This window comes from Talpa occidentalis, unplaced genomic scaffold (assembly GCF_014898055.3).
Source record: "Talpa occidentalis isolate TD23 unplaced genomic scaffold, MPIMG_talOcc4v2.1 talOcc4.15, whole genome shotgun sequence".
NCBI lineage: Eukaryota > Metazoa > Chordata > Mammalia > Eulipotyphla > Talpidae > Talpa > Talpa occidentalis.
Window position 1 is genome coordinate 45361175 of NW_023601543.1, and position 16353 is coordinate 45377527.

The window sequence follows — 16353 nt, forward strand, 5'->3', positions numbered from 1 at the left end:
AAGGAGAAGTACGAAGGAAAAAGACCGAAGAAAGACTTCGGGAACTATCTGACTCCATGAGGAAAGGAAATATAAGAGTTATAGGAATCCCAGAAGGAGAGGAGAGAGATGAAGGAACAGAGAAAATATTCAAGGATATAATTGAAGAGAACTTCCCAAACGCGAAGAAGGAGCTGAAAATTGATATACAAGAAGCAAGAAGAACACCAAACTTCCATGACGAAAGGAAAAATACAGCAAGACACATAATAGTAAAGCTCCCAAGAATCCAAGACAAGGAAAAAATAACAAAAATAACAAGAGGGAAGAAACAGATAACATTCAAAGGGAAACCAATCAGACTGACATCAGACTTCTCTGAAGAAACACTACGGGCAAGGAGAGAGTGGAGGGACATAGTCAACAAACTCCAAGAAAACAGATGCCAACCAAGAATACTCTATCCCGCAAAGCTCTCCTTCCTCTTTGAAGAAAGAATAAGGACCTTCCCAGACAAACAGAAACTCTGGAATTTTATTACGACTAAACCCCCACTCCAAAAAATACTACAAGGAGTCCTAAAGCCAGAACCTCAGAGGGACGAATAACAACAGAAGAAGGCCAAAGAAAGTTATTAAAAGAATAAATAAATAAAATCAAAGGAAAGACAAACACAATGGCAAATACAGATGCTAACATATCAACACTAACTCTAAATGTAAATGGACTAAACTCTTCAATAAAAAGACACAGAGTTGCAGGCTGGATTAAGAAACAAAACCCAACCTTTTGCTGTCTCCAGGAAACACATTTAGCTGCAAAAGATAAAAATAAACTCAAAGTTAAAGGATGGAAAACAATTCTACAAGCAAATGGACCAAAAAAGAAGGCAGGAACAGCTATACTCATATCAGATAAAACAGATTTCAAACTTAAAAAGATAAAAAGAGACCCCAATGGTCATTACATTATGATCAAGGGGACAATACTTCAAGAAGAAATAATACTCATTAACATATATTCACCAAACGAAGGAGCACCAAAATATATCAGGCAACTATTGGCATCTCTGAAAACAGACATCAGAGAAAACACATAAGTAGTGGGAGACTTCAACACACCACTATCAACAATGGATAGATCAACAAGACAAAAAAATAAGTAAAGACACTAAAGCTCTAAATAAGGATCTAGAGTGCTTGGGCTTAACAGACATATATAGAACACTAAACCCAAAAAAATCTGAGTATACATTTTTCTCAAGCGCACACGGATCATTCTCTAGGATCGATCATATACTGGGGCACAAGACAAACATCAACAGATACACCAAGATTGAAATCATACCAACCATCTTTTCTGACCATGAAGGCATCAAACTAGAAATAAACCATAAAAAGAAGGCAAGGTACTCTCCTACCTCGTGGAGATTGAAACCCACACTACCGGAAGTACACTGGACTAACGAGGAGATAAAAGAAGAAATTAAAAAATTCTTTGAATTGAATGACAAGGAGGACACCAATTTCCTAAATGTATGGGATGCAGCAAAAGCAGTAATAAGAGGAAAATATATAGCAATAGATGCTCACATCAAGAAACAAGAAAGAGCTCAAAGAAACAACCTAATCTCGAAGCTCAAAGATCTAGAAAAAGAACAACAAAAACACCCCAAAACCAGTAGAAGAAAAGAAATAATAAAAACCAAAGCAGAAATAAATGAAATCGAAACTAAAAAAAAACAATCCAAAAGATCAATGAAACCAAGAGCTGGTTCTTCCAAAAAATAAATAAAGTAGACAAACCCCTAGCCAGGCTCACAAGGGCAAAAAGGGAGAAAGCACAAATAAATAGGATAATAAATGAAAGAGGAGAAATCACAACGACACAGCAGAAATCAAAAGAATAATTAATAACTACTATGAACAGTTATATGGAAACAAGTTCAACAATCTAGAGGAGATGGACAAATTCCTACAACTCTACAATCACCCAAAGCTAGATAAAGAAGAAATAGAACACCTAAACAGACCAATTACAATTAGCGAAATTGAAATGGTAATCAAAAACCTCCCCAAAAACAAAAGCCCAGGACCTGATGGATTTACAAATGAATTCTACCAAACATTCAGAGACGAATTGGTGCCTATCCTTCACAAACTCTTCCAAAAAATTGAGAAGGAAGGTATAATACCTAACACGTTCTATGAAGCCAACATTACACTAATACCAAAACCGAACAAGGACAACACAAAAAAAGAAAACTATAGGCCAATCTCCCTAATGAACACTGATGCAAAAATCCTCAATAAAATTTTAGCTATCAGAATCAACAGTGTATCCATAAGGTAATTCACCACAACCAAGTAGGATTCATTCCAGGGACACAAGGATGGTTCAACATCCTAAAATCAATCAACGTTATCCAACACATCAACAAAAAGAAATATAAAAACCACATGATAATATCAATAGATGCCGAGAAAGCTTTCGACAAAGTGCAACACCCATTCATGATAAAAGCCCTTGAAATTCTTGGGATACAAGGAACATACCTCAACATCATAAAGGCCATATACGACAAGCCAACAGCCAGTATCATTCTCAATGGTGAAAAGCTGAAAGCATTTCCATTAAGATCTGGAACAAGACATGGATGTCCACTCTCACCACTGCTTTTCAATATAATACTGGAAGTCCTAGCCAGAGCAATAAGACAAGAGAAAGACATACAAGGAATCCAAATAGGAAAAGAAGAAGTCAAACTATCACTATTTGCAGATGATATGATAATATACATAGAGAACCCCAAAAACTCCATAGAAAAACTAATTGAACTCATCAATCAGTTCAGCAAAGTGGCAGGATACAAAATCAACATGCAAAAGTCAGAAGCCTTCCTATACACTAACAATAAATCTGAAGAAGAAGAAATGAAAAAAAATCCCCTTTATTATCGAAACAAAAAAATCAAATACTTGGGAATAAATCTAACAAAAGAGGTAAAGGACCTTTACAAAGAAAACTATAAAACACTGTTAAAAGAAATAGAAGAAGATACAAATAAATGGAAAGACATCCCCTGCTCATGGATTGGAAGAATAAACATTATTAAAATGGCCATCCTACCAAAAGCAATATACCGATTCAATGCTATTCCAATAAAAATTTCAATGTTATTCTTCAAAGAAATAGAACAATTATTGATGAAATTCATATGGAATCACCAAAAACCCCGAATAGCCAAATCTCTCCTGAAAAAAAAAGAAGGGAATGGAGGCATCACACTCCCAGATTTCAGGCTATACTACAAAGCCATAATCATCAAACTGCATGGTATTGGAACAAAACAGACACACAGACCAATGGAATTGAATAGAAAATCCAGAAATAAACCCACAGATTTATGGTCAACTAATATTTGACAAAGGAGCAAAGACTATGCATTGGAGCAAAGAAAGTCTGTTCAATAAATGGTGCTGGGAAAACTGGGCCGCTACATGCAAAAGAATGAAGCTTGACTACTACCTCACTACCTCACACAAAAACCAACTCAAAATGGATTAAAGAACTAGACATAAAACCTGAAACCATAAAATACATAGAAGGAAATATAGGCGAAACACTACGTGATTTGCACATCAAAGACATCTTTACAGACACATCACCCAAAGCAGTGATAGTGAAGGCAAAGATAAACAGCTGGGACTACATCAAATTAAAGAGCTTCTGCACAGCAAAAGAGACAATAACCAAAACAAAATTTCTCCCCACCAACTGGGAGAACATTTTTGCACACAACCTAATGATAAAGGACTGATCACAAAAATCTGCAAAGAGCTGATGAGACTCAACAACAACAAAGAAAATAATCCAGTCAAAAAATGGGCAGAAGAGCTAAAAAGAAACTTCTCTGAAGAGGAAATGCAAATGGCCAACAGGCATATGAAAAAATGTTCAACATCACTTGTAATCAGGGAAATGCAAATCAAAACTACCATGAGATACCATCTCACACCAGTGAGAATGGCACATATTAAATAACTAGCAACAACAAATGTTGGCGAGGGTGTGGGGAAAAAGGAACTCTTCTGCACTGTTGGTGGGAGTGCAAACTGGTCCAACCACTATGGAGAGCTGTGTGGAGATTTCTGGACCTACTAATCATAGAGCTTCCATATGATCCAGCAATTCCACTCCTAGGGATTTACCCAAAGGACACAGAAACATCCATTCCAAAGAACACCTGCACCCCTATGTTTATAGCAGCACTGTTTACAATAGCTAAGCTTTGGAAACAACCCAAATGCCCAAAAATAGATGACTGGATCAAGAAGATATGGTGCATATACACCATGGAATATTACTCAGCATTCAAAAAAGATAAACACATGCAATTTGCAGCAACATGGATGGAGCTGGAAGGGATCATGCTCAGCGAAATAAGCCAGAAAGAAAAAGAAAAATACCGGATGGTCTCACTCATAGCAGGAATCTAGAAAACTTAAATAAGGGACCAGGAAAAAGAATAACTATAAGAAAGTGAAAATCAAAATCAACAAAAATCTATGAACCAGAGACACTTTTTGGGGGGTGGGTGGAGGGAGGGGAGGGATTGGGGTCAAAATGGGGGGGTTGAAATTGTATGGGGAATATAAAAATAAAATTTATTAACGTTTTAAAAAAAATTTAAATGGTCAGGATGGTGAATTTTATGAAAGTTTTCACATGCGTGCGCATGTGCATACGCTTGCACACACACACACACACACACACACACACACAATGTACCTGCTAGTCCTAAAGGCAAATGAAAGAAAGGAACATGGAGTAATCTCAGCTCCCATGGGCCTCACCCCTGCCCATCCTGCTCATAACACAGAGGGACATCTTGGGTGGGAGAATGTATCATTCCAGGTACTCACTGGAATGGGAGCCTGAAACAAGGAATTCAGGGGTCCCCGTGGGTGCTGAACTCTGCAGGAGTGGAACAGTATTGCAAGTGAGAGAGAAGGAGGTAAGGAAAGGAGAAACAAGGAAAAGGGGAGTCAGGAGGGCCGTGCATGGGGAGGGGCAGTGAAGGGTTGCTCGGCAGCAGACAGACATGGTGGGTGCTATTTGCAGACAAGCACTTCTCCCTGAGGGAGAAACTCTGGGACTTCCAGAAGCCCCCCTCAACCCAAGCAAACCCCCAAAAGGAGGGCGCCATCTGTCTTCATCAGTTGTTTTGTGAATAGCTATTTTAAGTGCAGGCTCTGCTGAAAGCTGGTGGTGTCAAGAGGAACCAGAGATGAGACATGCTTTTCGGAAACTCTTAGATTCGTAAGGGAGACAGCTGACTACACTGCTGGCTTGAAGCCAAGAGAAGACAACACTGAATACACTGTTGACTTTAAGCTAAGGGAGAAAGCACCAGAGGCCCTAGAACAAATCTGATTAAGCACTGTGAAAGAGCTAGGAGAGAGAACCGTTGCCCAGTTAGAGAAGATTGGAGGGGGCCCTCATGGGGAAGATGGTCTTTAAGTTGGGAAATGAGTTGACCAGTGTCTGTGAGTTTTGTTTTGTTTGCTCAGAAGTGAGTCCCTCTTACTATTCTCATAATTTACAATATTCCAGACTGACTTTTCCCAACACATTTCTTACAATGTAGCTTTCTGTTAGCTTTATATATATCTAAAGTCTTGGAACAAATTAGTTGACATAACCTGTCAAAGCAGGTAAGACTTGGACACATGACCACAGAGACACCAATTACAATTGATATATAAAAAATGGATCATCCACATATATTTTGACACAGAGTTGGAAATTGTCAATTTGCCAATGAAATCTGACACCATACCTGTGTCTGAGATGCCAATTACATGAACGAAAGTGTGAAGACATTTTACCCATTATCTACATGTTTTTCTACATAATGCCAGGCATACGGGTATTTGGAGCTATAGATGCAGATATGCCATTGGAATGTTGACCATTGTAAAGGATTTACACATCCAAGTTTAGGAATTTGAACTCAACTCTAATGCTGCCATCAAAATAAGCATTTGCCTTTCTCCCCATCATTGCTCAACATCAGAACATACCAGAAGCCAGCAGTGTGCGGCCCATGCCCAGCCTGCAGAAATGACTGTTTGGCTCAGTGTGGGAATGATGAACAGAGCTGTGCAAGTTCGGCCATAGGGCCGGAGGGAGCACACAAGCCACCAGAAAGATGGAAAGATGTACCACGTGTAGGCAGGAGCAGAGCCATGTAGAGGTGTTCATCCTGGCCCGTAGGGAGCCCATAAGGCATTTGCCACTGCTGTGTACGGACAGTGGCAGATGGCCCCAGGGGGATAAGGGCCCACGGGCTTCTCCCTGTAACAACCACCCTGTTGCTGACTCAAACTCCAGCTAAAAGTGGGGCAGAAAGTCCAGCTCTCCTCTAGTTTTTAAACTCTCTCCCCAGTGATGGATCACGAGCGCTATGATGGTGGGAGAACTACAGGGACTAGACCTGGGGGGAGAAAAAAAAATACTATTCCCAAATCAACAAGATGTAAGAAAATTAATTATTAGTTAATTAAAAAATAAAATAACCCCATGCTCCCATCCTTTACCTTCAGGCTGTCTGACTCCTCTGTCCTTTTTCCCAGTCCCTCTGCACCAGCAGGGAAAATGCCAAGGCAACCTGCCCTGGACAGGAAGTTGGTGATGCTGAGTATTTGGCCAGGTTGGGTTGGGTTGGGCATTGTAATGCCCTAAAGCTGCCACAGCTCTTTAGCCTGGCCTTCTTGCCCACCCCACAGGTTTCCCCATCCTTGGAAAGCTATCCTTTGCCTCTTGCCTGGGCCAGCTGGGCAGCCAGGAAGCAGCTGGCATATGTCCCTGACTAGACAAACTAGTGGCTGTATCCACTAGCCAAAGGATTCCAGGTGGAGAAAAAAACCCTGATAGATGGAGCAGAGGTCTGGAGAAACCCAAGAAATGGATAATCCAGACCCACCATAGGAATGCAAAAACACATACTCAGGTAGCCACTTTCTCTGCCCCCATGGGGTGGGGCCTCTTGCTGCTGGCCTGCAGGGAGTGGTGTGATCTGGAGAGGCCAGAAGTCATGCAGCCAATCCTGGGACCAAAAGTCCAGCTCTCTTCCAGTTTTTATTTTTGTTTATTTATTTATTTTTTAAAAATTTTATTTATTTATTTATACAAGCACTGGGTACAGTCAGAAGTGCGGGAGGGTGACAGAATTCACCAGAGCCAGAGCAGGGAGCAGAGCAGGCAGAAGGACCGAAGTACACTGCTGCGGGGAGCAGCGGGCGTCAGGAGAGGTCTGCGCGCCATGTGGGACCCTCCTCCGGTGGCCGGGGAGCAGCCGGGGATCGAACTGGTGCTGCAGAGGCTGCGGGCAGCTTTGCAATCCAGAGCTCAACCGCTGTGCCACCGGGGAGGCCCTCTCTTCCAGTTTTTAAACCCTGTGTGTGACTCCATTTCCACCTCTAGGCTTATCATGTGGCATCCTGGGATAAGAGCCAGCCCTGTCCCCACTACCTGTGTGTGACTTGGTGTGTGGAAGTGGGGAGGGGATCTTGAGGTTCTGATGAACTGTGTCCAAGCCATGACAGCGTGGCCTTCTGGAACACAGAGCATGCTTCACCAAAGCTGCTAGAGCAGCAGAGAGTGAGCCAAGTCAGTAGGTGAGTTGGAGAACTGATGCAGACTATGGCAGCAATTGCCTGGGAGACTACAAGGAGCAGCCACTTGGAGCTGGGGTGGGGTGGCTCAGCTACGGCCTAGGTAGTGGCCTGGAGTTTTTCATCCCCATCTGTGAGCCAGGTGAGTCTGGACAAAGGACTTACTCTTTCACCCCAATACCTCTGGCCACAGAACATCAGAGGTGCTAGCCTGCTGGGTGACACCCAGATTGCACAAGTCCTTGGAGCTTTGTTGGCCTATCATCACCCAGATCACCATCCTGTGTCTTTCCCAACCTTCATCATTTAACATACATAGCCCTTTTCATCGTTCCCAATTCTTCTCCAGGAAGCCTACCACAAAGCCCTTCTCAACCAAGCACCCCACCCCCCACCCCTGCACTATCTCTGTCACTAGGGGCTCTGACAGAGCAGTGCTAATATTTCATTTGATCAAAGAACACCATTTTAAAAAAATTTTCATTTACTATATAATTAATACTTCATAAATAAGAGGACATTCTGACATCAAAAAAGTTGGAATACAGTTTCAGAAATTCAAAAACTGAATACATTTGACTTTATAAAACTCTACATCATTATTTTTCTCATTTTGAATCAAGAGTGAAAACATGGGCCTCCCTGGTGGCGCAAGAGATTAAAATGCAACCTATGAAGCTGTCTGCAGCCACTGCAGCACGAGTTCTATCCCCGGCCAGGGAACTACCCACGTGGCACAGCAGACCTCTCCTGACTCACCTGCTGCTCCCCTCAGCAATGTATTTCAATCAATCTGTCTGTTCTGCTCCCCACTCTGTCTCTGGTGAATCCTCTCACCCCCCGTACACCTCAGGCCTGTACCTCAGTTCTTGTATGCATAAATAAATAAATCTTTTTTAAAAAAAGAGTGAAAACTTTGTAAAGAATGAGCACTGATTTGCATTTGGGAACTATAGGCCCAGACAGCAATTAGACAAGTAGAAATCCATCTTGTGGCACATGTGAGCATCTCCCCATGTGTGGACTGCAGTTTGAAGCTTACCAAAGCATCTTCACATATTCACGATGCCTTGCCATGGAGGTATTGTTATTTCCATGAAAGAAATTGTTCACTATTCACATGAGGAAACTGGGGCTCAGACAATTGAAAGTCTTTGCCTAAAGTCACACAGGTAATAAAGACCCCAATAAAGACTCGTCCTCCTAGATCACACTGCCTCCTCCATGTGTATGTATCAGTAGTTCAACTTAACAAGGAGCTATTAAGTATAGACCCCAAGTCATATCAGATGCAAAGTTGAAGATGGCTTGTCCCGTGTCCTTGCAGAGTTCACAGTTGAAGCTGGGACACTATACGTAACTTGAATGACATTGCCACTTCTCAAGGTTGCTGTGATACAACTTAAAAAGTATAACATGAGACCAAGCATCCAGTGGGCATCCATAAGTATTTTTCTAGCTTCATTCTTTCCCTTCTTCAAAGCATCCAGCAGCCATGCCTCCCAGCCTAGGTGCACTCTGTTCTAGAGCACAGGAAACATGCTGGAAGTCTCTCAAATTATGTTCCTTAAGATTTGATGCTGTTTGCCCCAGTTCTTTTAGTCTGTTTCTAGAATCTAACAGGAAGGGCATCTGAGAGAACAAGCTTAGAAAGGAAAGTCCACGGCCCAAGAAAGTTTCTTGGAAAAGCTAAAAGTTAAGGATCAGCTTGAGTGAAGAAAAGGAAAGTTCTAGTGGACTGGCAAAGGGTAAAAATTCTTCATGCTCCTGACGTGTGAAAAGGCTGAGCATTGGGCAGGAGAGAGCAGATGAAGGAGAAAATAGAGAAGTCTATTATTTCTGTCTGACAATGTAAATAGAAAAGTCACTGGTGAGTCAGGCCCTGTGCTGGGCCCTCTATCACACATGTCATGGAGCCTCACAATTCTATAGTAGGAGATAGTATTAATCCCAACTTACAGATTAAAAAAAAAAAAAAACAAGGCTTGGAGAGACCAGGAAATTTGCCCAAGGTCACAATTTAGCCAGTGGTAGATTGAGAGTGAATATTTTCAAATCCATGCTCTTCTTAGTAAGCTCTCTGCTCCAATCAGTGACTTTTGAGAAAGAATCGAGAAATGGAGATTAAGTTGAGAAGATGAGTTGAATAGTCCAAATGTGAAACAATATGGGTTTCAACCAAGGCAGTGATAATAAGCTCAAAGGAAAAGCCAGATATGATAGTGAAGCCAGATGACTGTTCCTTTTCAGTCTCCTTTGTGAGCTCATCTTTTTCCACCTAAATCTTGGCATTCACCACACAGCTTGGTACTAGGCTTCTAACTTGATACAGCATCCTTCAATAATCTCATTCACAACCACAACTGAGAACCCCCAAATGTGCTCTTCAGCCACTGGTTTGGGAGTAGGAGAAGGGACACTAATTTCTAGCCTTTGCTTCCTTCCTTCCTTGCTATGAACACTTTCATCATGACTGATATGAAGCAGCCATGGTTTGATAACCAACTTGCAAAATTCCTCAATTTTTTTTTCATTTTTATTTATTTATTTTTTACATCATTGTTCATTTTTAAACAATATGTGCTTCCCCCCACCCACTCAGGTGTAGTCCCCATAGAGTTTCCTTCACCAATGCACCCATGCACCATCACCTCAGTCCCCTGTGCTCCTCCCTCCATCCCTCTGATCCCTCTCCCTCCTCCTCCCCTGCAGTATGTCTCTGATTTATAATTGTCCATTTTTGCTTTGTTGTGTTTTGTACTGATATTATTTTTTACACTGATGTTTTATTTGGTTCCCCTATGTTCCTGCTATAAGTGAAACCATCCAATATTTTTCTTTTTCCTTCTGGCTTATTTCACTGAGCATAATTCCTTCTAGTTCCATCCACATTGCTGTGAATGGCATGAGTTTATCTTTTTTGATTGCTGAATAATATTCCATTGTGTATATATGCCACATCTTCTTGACCCAGTCATCTATTTTTGGGCATTTGGGTTGTTTCCAGGTTTCATCTATTGTGAATAGTGCTGCAATAAACATAGGTGTACAGGTGTTCTTTTGAATCAGTGTTTTTGTGTCCTTTGGGTAGATCTGTAGGAGTGGAATTGCCGGGTCATGTGGTAGCTCCATTTTTAGTAGACTGAGGAAACTCCAGACAGCTTTCCATAGTGGTTGGACCAGTTTGCACTCAAAATTTCTCAATATTTAAACAATAGGCTTTCAGGGGCCAATGGGACCATCACTGTATTCACCTAGCTCTCTCTTCGAAATTCTCAGTCCTTGTATCTCAATAGCCTGTTATTTACTTGACTCCTACTCTTGAATGTTTCAATGACACTTCAAAATTAATGCACCCAAAACTGAACATACGATCTTTCCCCCATGAAATTCATTCTTCTTCTAGGTTTTCCAGAAAATAATCACCATCTATATACCTGGATGTGTAAGATGGAATTCTAGGAGGCTTTCTTAACATCTCCTTTTCTGTCTTTTGAATCCTCAATTTTTCAACAGAGTCTATTGATTTTCCTTCCTCAATAGCTCTTGAATCCTTCCACAGCTCCAAGTTATACCTAAATTCAATCTACCACTCCAGATCCCTCCCCCAGACTATGGCAATGATTCCATGACATGACATGACTGGCCTCCTCCAAACTAATCTCCACACTAAAGCCAGAGTGACTAGAGGGACTGGTTCAAAATGTAGACATGAACAAGTTATTCCCTGATTCAAAGAACCCAAGGGATGTTTTTAGGAGGACATAATGTTATTTCATAAATATGTTTTCTAAGAGATTTGTGAAAAGTGGGTCTCTTGATGTTCAATGTGCCTAAAACCATGTAAGCATTGTATGCTTTGTGATACACTGTTATTAAAATCTTTTTTAAAGCTTTGTGATATACTGTTATTAAATTTTTAGATATCAGTTATGAATTTAAAAAGAAAAAAAAAAGAAAGAATTCAAGGGCAAAACTGAAAATTACCTGCAGGCCTTCCCTGTGTGAGGGCTCTAGGCTACCTAACATTGGCTCCCTTCCCTCCTTCAGCCCTACTGACATTCTTTCAGTTCCTTGAACATACCAAGTCCCTCCCATCACAGGGTATTTTGCACCTGCTATTTCTTGTCTGGAACACTGGTCCTTCCCTTTCTTGCCTAACTAACTCCCATTCATCTTTCATATTTCACCTCAACTTTCATTTCCCTCAGAGAAGCTTTCTCTGAGGAAAGTGAAAGTGAAGCCGGATGACCTACTCAGTAGGTCAAATCTCCTAATATATACTCTCCTCCCCCATCCCAGCCTGGATACATTTGTCTATGTGATGATTTGTTTAATATGTCTCTTCCACTGGACTGTGAACTCTATGAGGAGAGCCTGGTTTTGTGGATCATGATGTATTTTTTTTCTATGTTTTTCAAGCAAAAATGCATTATGACTTCTCCAACAACCCAATATTATATCCTTACATGGAATGCAAATTGCATATTGAATGCACGAATAAATAAGCAAGTGAATGAGTGAATCCATAGAAAAGACTACCTGGAGAGAGACTACCTGGGTTTGAATTTCAGCTCTGCCACAAACTAGCTGTGTGGCCTTTTTGTGCCCGTGCCTCAGTTTCCACCTTTAGAAAACTGAGCTAATAAAAGCAACCATTACAGGAATGAAATAAGTCAGTGCTTAAACAGTGCTGGATACAGGATAATATAGTATACTTATATAAGGTGTTTCCTTAAACAAACAAAATCTTCTGTTCAACTGGCTCAATGGTGAGCACAAAAACATTCTTTTTGCAGTGGGTTCTCACACTCCAGATCTCAAGACTGGCTGCAGAAAGCCCTCAACTTCAGCCTCCTTTGGCAGAGAAGGAAAACTGAGGTCTTTGGACTCGAATTGACCTTACCTGACTGTTTCCTCTCCTTCTCTCCTTGCCTCGAACCCCTCAGGAAGTGCTGTGGCTCTCTCTGAAACACAAACTCCAAATCTGTCTACCTGGGTTCTAAGCACCCAGAGGAAGTCACCATTGTGATATCCCCACTTGCACTCTTACTCCCTTACAAGCCCTTCTCCACACAGCAGCCAGATGAGTCGCAGAGAGCGCCAGTCAGATCGTGTCAACCCCTCTACCACGCCCTTCTGTGGCTCCTCATCACACGTCGAGTAGAGTTCAAACCCCTCCCCATGGCTTCCCGGGTGTTCATCACGCAGCCCCGACCTACTGCCTCAGCCTCACCTCTGCCTGCGCAGCACTGGCCCACCACGTTCACTCGTTTCTCAAAGCTCGTGCTCTCTCCACGCTGACCCTTGTGACGCGCGCCCTCCACCCCATCGCTTTCTTTCCACCATCACCCTCACTTGACAGATAACCACTCTTCCTCCAGACCCAGCTCAGACACCGCTTCCTCTGGAAAACTTTTACTGTCTCCCTACCTCCTACTCCTGGCTGTGATGGGTGCCCTCCCCCAAGCTCCCACAGCATCTGTTTCTTCACCATCACAGCGTGTGCCGCCCAGTATTACCCCTGCCTGCTTACCCGTCTGTAACACCCCCTCGGGGCTGCAAATTGCAGGAGGCGGAGACCTGCTCCTGTTCACAACCGCAAGCCCAGCAGCCAACACAAGGTTTGTCATAGAGTAGGTGGTTCAATAAGTTGTTCTTGAGTGAATTCTGACTTCATCATTCCTTAGGTAGGTGGCTCTGGCTACCTTCTCTCCTCTGAGCCTATTTCTCCAAGTGTGAAATGGGAGAATGAGACTTGGCCAACCTGCTGTGAGGATTAAATGAGAGATCACATAGAAAGCCCAAACACAGAGTCGAAGCTCAGTAAATGGCAGGTATTGTTGGGTAGCAACTGGTCAGGAAAGAGAGAAAAATAAGGCTCTCCTCCCTGCTATCCCCTATACACACCCATCTGCTTCCCTTCTTCTTCAGACTTTTAAATAAAGCTGTAAAAGCTGGCCCAGCAAAAAGAATTCCCTTTAGTAAACTCTTGGGAGAGAACTATCTTCTGTATCAACAACACACCCTTGGCTCAGCCTCCAGCAGACCAACCCTAAGTTGGAGGTCCGTCTTTTCTTTCCACCAGATATTTAGAGTGTAAACCTTGGATGGTGGGGAGGGGCATGCAACCCATGCCAAGAAACCTCAGAGAGGGACTCACACTGGGTCTCCACACAGTAACGCACACTGTTCTGGAATGGGAGTGGAGTCTTCCATCAAAATGTTTTGTTGGCTGTGAGAGAGAAGAAAGGGGCTTTCTCTGGGGCGAGGCAGAGTCAAGGGGACTTGCAGAGGCTGAGTGTCTCTCTCCAAACTGATTGCAGTCTGCTCTGTGTAGCAGAGAAAAGAACCAAGTTCTAGCTCCAGCCCCAGCTACACCCATCTGTCTGTCCAATGAAAAGGGCAACAGTGCTGACTCCCCATCACCCATTTCTAAACTTCAGCTGAACTGGAACCTCCAATTGACAACCTCAGAGTAGACCTTCAATTTTGATAAATACCATTGGCTGCCTAATGCCTCTTTGATTTAAAATTGGAAAGTGTCTTCTGACACGTCATATGTACATTTTACATAGCCAACATATACCTACTATTTTGCTATCTTTTCCACTTAACATTATTCCATACATACATTTTCCTGTATCAGCAGAGTTCATCAGTTTGTCAAATTTAGTGACCATAATATAGCCAAATGCACAAAAACCCGTCTACTTAACCAGATCCTTATAATTGGCTGTTTGGGTTGTTTCCATCTGTTGTGGTACTAGCAAATAACAAATAGCACTTTGTGTGATTTGCTTTTAGAAATCACTCTTTTGGATTTGCTGTTTAGGTGCAAACTCAATTTGATAACTACTTTGGAAAACATATATGAACATCAAAGATGCAAAGGAAGGGATGATTCTTCCCATGGTGAAGAAGGTCTGTCCAATCACCACCCCCTCACACCTAGAATCTGAGTCACAGGGGTAACTACTCACCCAGCACTAACTAAATAGGACAGCTCCACACTTCACCGAGGCTCTTCCTTTAAGTTGAGGGAAGCTGAAGTGAGAGACCCATGTAATCAGTCTGACCTTCCTACTGAGTCAGGGACACTTAGGTACAATTGTGTGGGCACAGAGGAGATGGCCCTTTCTGGAAACCTCCTGGTCTCATACCCTGCAAGTCTCAGGACCTGACTCAAAAATTTTCTAAACCAGTCTATCTTGAGCTCTTTGCTAGGCACTGCTAATTGCCTGCCATTCCCTTCAACTTCTTTTTTTTTTTTTAAACGTATTTACTGTAGGCGTGTGATTTCTTTTTTTTTTTTTTTTAAGATTTATTTATTTATTTATACAAGCACTGGGTACAGTCAGAAGCATGGGAGGGTGAGAGAATTCACCAGAGCCAGAGCGGGGAACAGAACAGGCAGACTGATGAAATACACTGCTGAGGGGAGCAGCGGGCACGGCAGGAGAGATCTGTCGTGCCATGTGGGACCCTCGCTGGCAGGCCGGGGATCAAACCGGCACTGCAGAGCCTGCGCGCAGCTTCTCAACCCAGCATTCAACTGCTGCACCACCAGCACCAGAGGAGGCCCACCTTCAACTTCTTGCTTGACAACAGCAAGCTTGTTTGCTTCTTTCTCGTTTCATTCTGTTCAGGTAGTTGGTAAAGATCCTTTCCTGTTAAGGAAGAAAGGCCCAACTCCAGTTCTAGGCTTGAATTAGAGTTGGTTGACACCAACTGCGGCCTAAGAGTGAGCATATGACATAGTGCTGGCTGATGAGATGTAAGGGGAAGTCTCCTGGGAAACCCCCCTCCCCAAATAACAGGACAAAATCTCCTGAGGAGAGGGCCTTTGTTCCATCCTCCTTCTTCCCGCTGGAATGCAGAGGTGACACCTGGACAAGCAGCAGTCATCTTGTGACCACAAGGTAACAAGTATGAGGGGAAAGCCAATTTACTATGGATGGTAGCACAGGTGACCACCTGACTCTAAAATTTTTGTTATGTGAATAAAATAAACCTCTATTTGTTTAAGGCACAATAGCTTGGGTTTTCTATTACATGCAGACCAAAGTATACCCAACTCAACCTACATGTGCTTAGCACTTCACTGAACAACAGAGATTACCAAAGAAATGGGAAGCACACTCCTTTACCTCGATCTGAAGTTTCTTAAGCTGAATCTGATTTAGGAAACACAGAGCAAACAGAAATAGTACTATATGAACTGTAAGTAAGTGACAAAATGGAAAGGAATGAGGAAACTATTTTAGTTAAGGCATATAGGAAAGAGGGACAACTAAACGTAAGCATAATATATCTGAGAATCGGTAAAGAGCTCAATGAGTCCTAGAAAGGAAATGGGAGATATGGGCAGATCTTAGGCTAAGGTCATGTTCCAGGGCCACAGAATGGCTCATTTAGGAGTTTAGCCATGATCTGATGCTCAGTGCAGAACCAAGCCAGTAAAAATTCCTGGTGACAGTTATGCTGGAGGAACATTCATTGAATAGTGAGGTGAAGACTGAGACTGTGGTGCTGGAATGGCTGATGACAATTGAAAGGGACACAGTGCAAGAGAAGTAACAGAACTTGATCAATGATTGAGCATGAAAAGAGAAGGGAAAGGAGTCAAGGACAGCTCCACCCACTCCAAGGGGAGAGAAGGAAGGAGGGGGAGGGAGAGAGAGAAAGAGAAAGA

The 16353-nt window shown here is 42.4% G+C and overlaps 1 protein-coding gene across 1 annotated transcript in view; it reads right to left on the reverse strand.

Moving 5' to 3' along the window:
- The window catches only part of NHSL2 (NHS like 2), a 298859-nt gene that overhangs the window by 235470 nt on the left and 47036 nt on the right, over positions 1–16353 (reverse strand). The window lies entirely within an intron of this gene.